Below are 7,240 nucleotides of genomic sequence, written 5' to 3'. Positions count from 1 at the left end.
ACCTTTATAGTTTTTTTAGTTTTTTAGCTTTTTTATTTTTTTTATTAGTTTTTAGTTTTTTTTGTAGTTTTTGCCTTTTTTAGTTTTTTCAGTTTTGACGTCACCTGATCCAGTTTTTTCAGGTGACGTCACCTGACACATCCATCCACACATCCACAGACAGACAGACAACTTATTTTTATATATATAGAAGATATATATATATATATATATATATATATATATATATATATATATATATATATATATATATATATATATACTAGCTGTTGGGGTGGCGCTTCGCGCCACCCCAACACCTAGTTGGTGGGGCGCTTCGCGCCCCCCCCCAAGCCCCCCCGCGCGCGTAAGTCGTTACGCGCCATAATAGTTACGCGCCATTGTAGTTGTGTCCCTATGTCCCACCTGTGAATATAGATAGATATATATCTATCTTCTATATATATAAAAATAAGTTGTCTGTCTGTCTGTGGATGGATCAGGTGACGTCACCTGAAAAAACTGGATCAGGTGACGTCAAAACTGAAAAAACTAAAAAAAGGCAAAAACTACAAAAAAAAACTAAAAACTAATAAAAAAAAAATAAAAAAGCTAAAAAACTAAAAAAACTAAAAAAGGCAAAAACTACAAAAAAAACTAAAAACTAATAAAAAAGCTAAAAAACTAAAAAAACTAAAAAAAGGCAAAAACTACAAAAAAAACTAAAAACTAATAAAAAAAATAAAAAAGCTAAAAAACTAAAAAAACTAAAAAAAGGTAAAAAACTAAAAAAACTAAAAACTAAAAAAAACTAAAAAAAAAGGAAAAAAACTGAAAAATAAGCTACAATAAAGGTAAAAACCAATAAAAAACTAAAAAAAAAACTGAAAAAACTAAAAAAAGGCAAAAACTACAAAAAAAAACTAAAAACTAATAAAAAAAGTAAAAAAGCTAAAAAACTAAAAAAAATAAAAAAACTAAAAAAAGGTAAAAAATAAAAAAAAACTAAAAAAAAGGAAAAAACTGAAAAATAAGCTAAAATAAAGGTAAAAACCAATAAAAAACTAAAAAGAAAAAAAGGAAAAAACTAAAAAAAATTTTCATCTAAAAAACTAAAAAAAAACTAAAAAAGGTAAAAACTAAAAGAACTAAAAAAAGAAAAAAATAAATGACGACACTCAAAGAGAAAGCGACCAGGACAAAAGGAATGTTCGATTAGCAATCAACAAAGCACCGGGACACAGGGAGTATAAATGACGACCAGGACATAAGTAAAAAAAAAAACTAACAAAACTAAAAAGAAGGTAAAAACTACAAAAAAACTAAAAAGAAAAAAAAACTAAAAACTAATAAAAGAACTAAAAAATCTAAAAATCTAAATAAACTAAAAAAGAAAAAAAAAGGAAAAAAATAAAGGAGAAAAACAAAACTTAAAAAAAGGCAAAAACTACAAAAAAAACTAAAAACTAATAAAAAAAGTAAAAAAGCTAAAAAACTAAAAAAACTAAAAAACTAAAAAAAGGTAAAAAACTAAAAAAAATAAAAAATAAAAAAAAACTAAAAAAAAGGAAAAATCTGAAAAATAAGCTAAAATAAAGGTAAAAACCAATAAAAAACTAAAAAGAAAAAAAGGACAAAAGGAATGTTCGATTAGCAATCAACAAAGCACCGGGACACAGGGAGTATAAATGACGACCGGGACACAGGGAGTATAAATGACGACCAGGACATAAGTAAAAAAAAAACTAACAAAACTAAAAAGAAGGTAAAAACTACAAAAAAACTAAAAAGAAAAAAAAAAAACTAAAAACTAATAAAAAAACTAAAAAATCTAAAAATCTAAATAAACTAAAAAAGAAAAAAAAAGGAAAAAAATAAAGGAGAAAAACAAAACTAAAAAACGAATGTATATACAGATCGGGACACCGGGATACAAATGACGACCGGGACACAGGGAATATAAATGACGACCGGGACACAGGGACACAACTACAACGGGGACACCGGGGGAAACAGGGGGATATAAATGACGACCGGGACACCGGGACAGGGAATGGTCGATTAGCAATCACCAGCAACAAAGCTCAAGGGCAATCATTAGAATCATGAGGTATAGATCTGAATACAGATTGTTTTCCCATGGACCATTATATGTTGCATGTTCAAGAGTCGGTAAAACCTGACAATCTATTTATATGCAAAGACAATGGGACAGCAAAGAATGTTGTATATTCGCAAGTTTTACGTAGTTAAAACCATATATATATATATATATATATATATATATATATAAATATATATATATATATATATATATATATATAATATATATATATATACTAGCTGTTGGGGTGGCGCTTCGCGCCACCCCAACACCTAGTTGGTGGGGGCGCTTCGCGCCCCCCCCAAGCCCCCCCCGCGCGCGTAAGTCGTTACGCGCCATAATAGTTACGCGCCATTGTAGTTGTGTCCCTATGTCCCACCTGTGAATATAGATATATATATATATATGGTTTTAACTACGTAAAACTTGCGAATATACAACATTCTTTGCTGTCCCATTGTCTTTGCATATAAATAGATTGTCAGGTTATCCCCCTGTTTCCCCCGGTGTCCCCGTTGTAGTTGTGTCCCTGTGTCCCGGTCGTCATTTATATTCCCTGTGTCCCGGGTCCCGGTCATCATTTGTATCCCGGTGTCCCGGTCTGTATATACATTCGTTTTTTAGTTTTGTTTTTCTCCTTTATTTTTTTCCTTTTTTTTTCTTTTTTAGCTTATTTAGATTTTTAGATTTTTTAGTTTTTTTTATTAGTTTTTAGTTTTTATTTCTTTTTAGTTTTTTTGTCCCGGTCGTCATTTATATCCCCCTGTTTCCCCCGGTGTCCCCGTTGTAGTTGTGTCCCTGTGTCCCGGTCGTTATTTATATTCCCTGTGTCCCGGTCGTCATTTGTATCCCGGTGTACCGTCTGTATATACATTCGTTTTTTAGTTTTGTTTTTCTCCTTTATTTTTTTCCTTTTTTTTTCTTTTTTAGTTTATTTAGATTTTTAGATTTTTTAGTTTTTTTATTAGTTTTTAGTTTTTTTTTCTTTTTAGTTTTTTTGTAGTTTTTACCTTCTTTTTAGTTTTGTTAATTTTTTTTTTTACTTGTGTCCTGGTCGTCATTTATACTCCCTGTGTCCCCGGTGCTTTGTTGATTGCTAATCGAACATTCCTTTTGTCCTGGTCGCTTTCTCTTTGAGTGTCGTCATTTATTTTTTTCTTTTTTAGTTCTTTTAGTTTTTTACCTTTTTTAGTTTTTTTTAGTTTTTAGTTTTTTTAGTTTTTTACCTTTTTTTAGTTTTTTTAGTTTTTTAGCTTTTTTATTTTTTTTATTAGTTTTTAGTTTTTTTGTAGTTTTTGCCTTTTTTTTTAGTTTTTTGTCCTGGTCGCTTTCTCTTTGAGTGTCGTCATTTATTAGTTTTTTCCTTTTTTTTTTTAGTTTTTTATTGGTTTTTACCTTTATTTTAGCTTATTTTTCAGTTTTTTTTTCCTTTTTTTTAGTTTTTTTTTATTTTTTATTTTTTTTAGTTTTTTACCTTTTTTTAGTTTTTTTAGTTTTTTTAGTTTTTTAGCTTTTTTACTTTTTTTATTAGTTTTTAGTTTTTTTTTGTAGTTTTTTGCCTTTTTTTAGTTTTTTCAGTTTTTTTTTTAGTTTTTTATTGGTTTTTACCTTTATAGTTTTTTTAGTTTTTTAGCTTTTTTATTTTTTTTATTAGTTTTTAGTTTTTTTTGTAGTTTTTTGCCTTTTTTTAGTTTTTTTCAGTTTTGACGTCACCTAATCCAGTTTTTTCAGGTGACGTCACCTGACACATCCATCCACACATCCATCCATCCATCCATCCACAGACAACTTATTTTTATATATATAGATATATCTATATTCACAGGTGGGACATAGGGACACAACTACAATGGCGCGTAACTATTATGGCGCGTAACGACTTACGCGCGCGGGGGGGCTTGGGGGGGCGCGAAGCGCCCCCACCAACTAGGTGTTGGGGTGGCGCGAAGCGCCACCCCAACAGCTAGTATATATATATATCTTCTATATATATAAAAATAAGTTGTCTGTGGATCTGTGGATGGATCAGGTGACGTCACCTGAAAAAACTGGATCAGGTGACGTCAAAACTGAAAAAACTAAAAAAAGGCAAAAACTACAAAAAAAACTAAAAACTAATAAAAACATAAAAAAGCTAAAAAACTAAAAAAACTAAAAAAAGGCAAAAACTACAAAAAAAACTAAAAACTAATAAAAAAGCTAAAAAACTAAAAAAACTAAAAAAAAAGGCAAAAACTACAAAAAAAACTAAAAACTAATAAAAAAAATAAAAAAGCTAAAAAACTAAAAAAACTAAAAAAACTAAAAAAAGGTAAAAAACTAAAAAAACTAAAAACTAAAAAAAACTAAAAAAAAAGGAAAAAACTGAAAAATGAGCTAAAATAAAGGTAAAAACCAATAAAAAACTAAAAAAAAACTGAAAAAACTAAAAAAAGGCAAAAACTACAAAAAAAAACTAAAAACTAATAAAAAAAGTAAAAAAGCTAAAAAAACTAAAAAAACTAAAAAAAGGTAAAAAACTAAAAAAAAATAAAAAAAAAAAAAAAAAAACTAAAAAAAAGGAAAAAACTGAAAAATAAGCTAAAATAAAGGTAAAAACCAATAAAAACTAAAAAGAAAAAAAGGAAAAAACTAAAAAAAATTTTCATCTAAAAAACTAAAAAAAACTAAAAAAGGTAAAAAACTAAAAGAACTAAAAAAGAAAAAAATAAATGACGAAACTCAAAGAGAAAGCGACCAGGACAAAAGGAATGTTCGATTAGCAATCAACAAAGCACCGGGACACAGGGAGTATAAATGACGACCAGGACATAAGTAAAAAAAAAAAACTATCTATATATATAAAAATAAGTTGTCTGTGGATCTGTGGATCGTGGATCAGGTGACGTCACCTGAAAAAACTGGATCAGGTGACGTCAAAACTGAAAAAACTAAAAAAGGCAAAAACTACAAAAAAAACTAAAAACTAATAAAAAATATAAAAAAAGCTAAAAAACTAAAAAAAACTAAAAAAAGGCAAAAACTACAAAAAAAAACTAAAAACTAATAAAAAAGCTAAAAAACTAAAAAAACTAAAAAAAAGGCAAAAACTACAAAAAAAACTAAAAACTAATAAAAAAAATAAAAAAGCTAAAAAACTAAAAAAACTAAAAAAACTAAAAAAAGGTAAAAAACTAAAAACTAAAAAAAACTAAAAAAAGGAAAAAACTGAAAAATAAGCTAAAATAAAGGTAAAAACCAATAAAAAACTAAAAAAAAAAAACTGAAAAAACTAAAAAAAAAGGCAAAAACTACAAAAAAACTAAAAACTAATAAAAAAAGTAAAAAAGCTAAAAAACTAAAAAAACTAAAAAAAGGTAAAAAAACTAAAAAAAATAAAAAATAAAAAAAAAACTAAAAAAAAGGAAAAAACTGAAAAATAAGCTAACATAAAGGTAAAAACCAATAAAAAACTAAAAAGAAAAAAAGGAAAAAACTAAAAATAATTTTCATCTAAAAACTAAAAAAAACTAAAAAAGGTAAAAACTAAAAGAACTAAAAAAGAAAAAAATAAATGACGACACTCAAAGAGAAAGCGACCAGGACAAAAGGAATGTTCAATTAGCAATCAACAAAGCACCAGACACAGGGAGTATAAATGACGACCAGGACATAAGTAAAAAAAAAAACTAACAAAACTAAAAAGAAGGTAAAAACTACAAAAAAACTAAAAAGAAAAAAAACAAACTAAAAACTAATAAAAAAAACTAAAAAATATAAAAATCTAAATAAACTAAAAAAGAAAAAAAAAGGAAAAAAATAAAGGAGAAAAACAAAACTAAAAAACGAATGTATATACAGACCGGTACACCGGGATACAAATGACGACCGGGGACACAGGGAATATAAATAACGACCGGGACACAGGGACACAACTACAACGGGGACACCGGGGGAAACAGGGGGATATAAATGACGACCGGGACAAAAAAACTAAAAAGAAAAAAAACTAAAAACTAATAAAAAAACTAAAAATCTAAAAATCTAAATAAGCTAAAAAAGAAAAAAAAGGAAAAAATAAAGGAGAAAATCAAAACTAAAAAACGAATGTATATACAGACCGGGACACCAGGATACAAATGACGACCGGGACACAGGGAATATAATTGACGACCGGGACACAGGGACACAACTACAACGGGGACACCGGGGGAAACAGGGGGATATAAATGACGACCGGGACACCGGGACAGGAATGGTCGATTAGCAATCACCATCAACAAAGCTCAAGGGCAATCATTAGAATCATGAGGTATAGATCTGAATACAGATTGTTTTCCCATGGACCATTATATGTTGCATGTTCAAGAGTCGGTAAACCTGACAATCTATTTATATGCAAAGACAATGGGACAGCAAAGAATGTTGTATATTCGCAAGTTTTACGTAGTTAAAACCATATATATATATATATATAGTATATATATATATATATATATATATATATATATATATATATATATATATATATATATATATATTATATATATATATATATATATATATATATATATATATATATATAATATATATTATACATATATCATATAATATATATATATATATACATATATCTATATTCACAGGTGGGACATAGGGACACAACTACAATGGCGCGTAACCTATTATGGCGCGTAACGACTTACGCGCGCGGGGGGGCTTGGGGGGGGCGCGAAGCGCCCCCACCAACTAGGTGTTGGGGTGGCGCAAAGCGCCACCCCAACAGCTAGTATATATCTATATAATAAAAATAAGTTGTCTGTCCGTTACGCCAGATTATATTTTCTATATATATAAAAGAAAACAAACTAGAATGTAAAAACTGGAAATTGCATAAATATTTTCGAAATATTTTGACAATAGATTGAAGTAATTCGAAAAAAGAAAAATGGTAAAAAACTAAAAAAAAACTAAAAAGAAAAAACTAAAAAAAAAAATTAAAAATTGAAAAAATAAAAAAAAAGAAAAAACCCAAAAAGAAAAAACATAAAAAAATAAAAAAGATAAAAAACTAAAAAAAACTAAAAAAGCTAAAAAACTAAAAAAAAAGAAAAACTAAACAAACTGGGAATTGCAACAATATTTCAATATATTTTGACAATATATATAAAAATAAGT

General features: G+C 27.6%; 1 long non-coding RNA gene across 1 annotated transcript; it reads left to right on the top strand.

Moving 5' to 3' along the window:
- Positions 1–426: 426 nt before the first annotated feature.
- Positions 427–1,789, top strand: LOC136043614 (uncharacterized). The gene is made up of 2 exons (XR_010621673.1): positions 427–1,283; positions 1,745–1,789. It is a non-coding gene; the product is annotated as an uncharacterized LOC136043614 (long non-coding RNA).
- The last annotated feature ends 5,451 nt before the right edge of the window (positions 1,790–7,240 follow it).

Source organism: Artemia franciscana, unplaced genomic scaffold (assembly GCF_032884065.1).
Source record: "Artemia franciscana unplaced genomic scaffold, ASM3288406v1 Scaffold_7625, whole genome shotgun sequence".
NCBI lineage: Eukaryota > Metazoa > Arthropoda > Branchiopoda > Anostraca > Artemiidae > Artemia > Artemia franciscana.
This window is presented reverse-complemented; position numbering and strand designations above follow the sequence as displayed.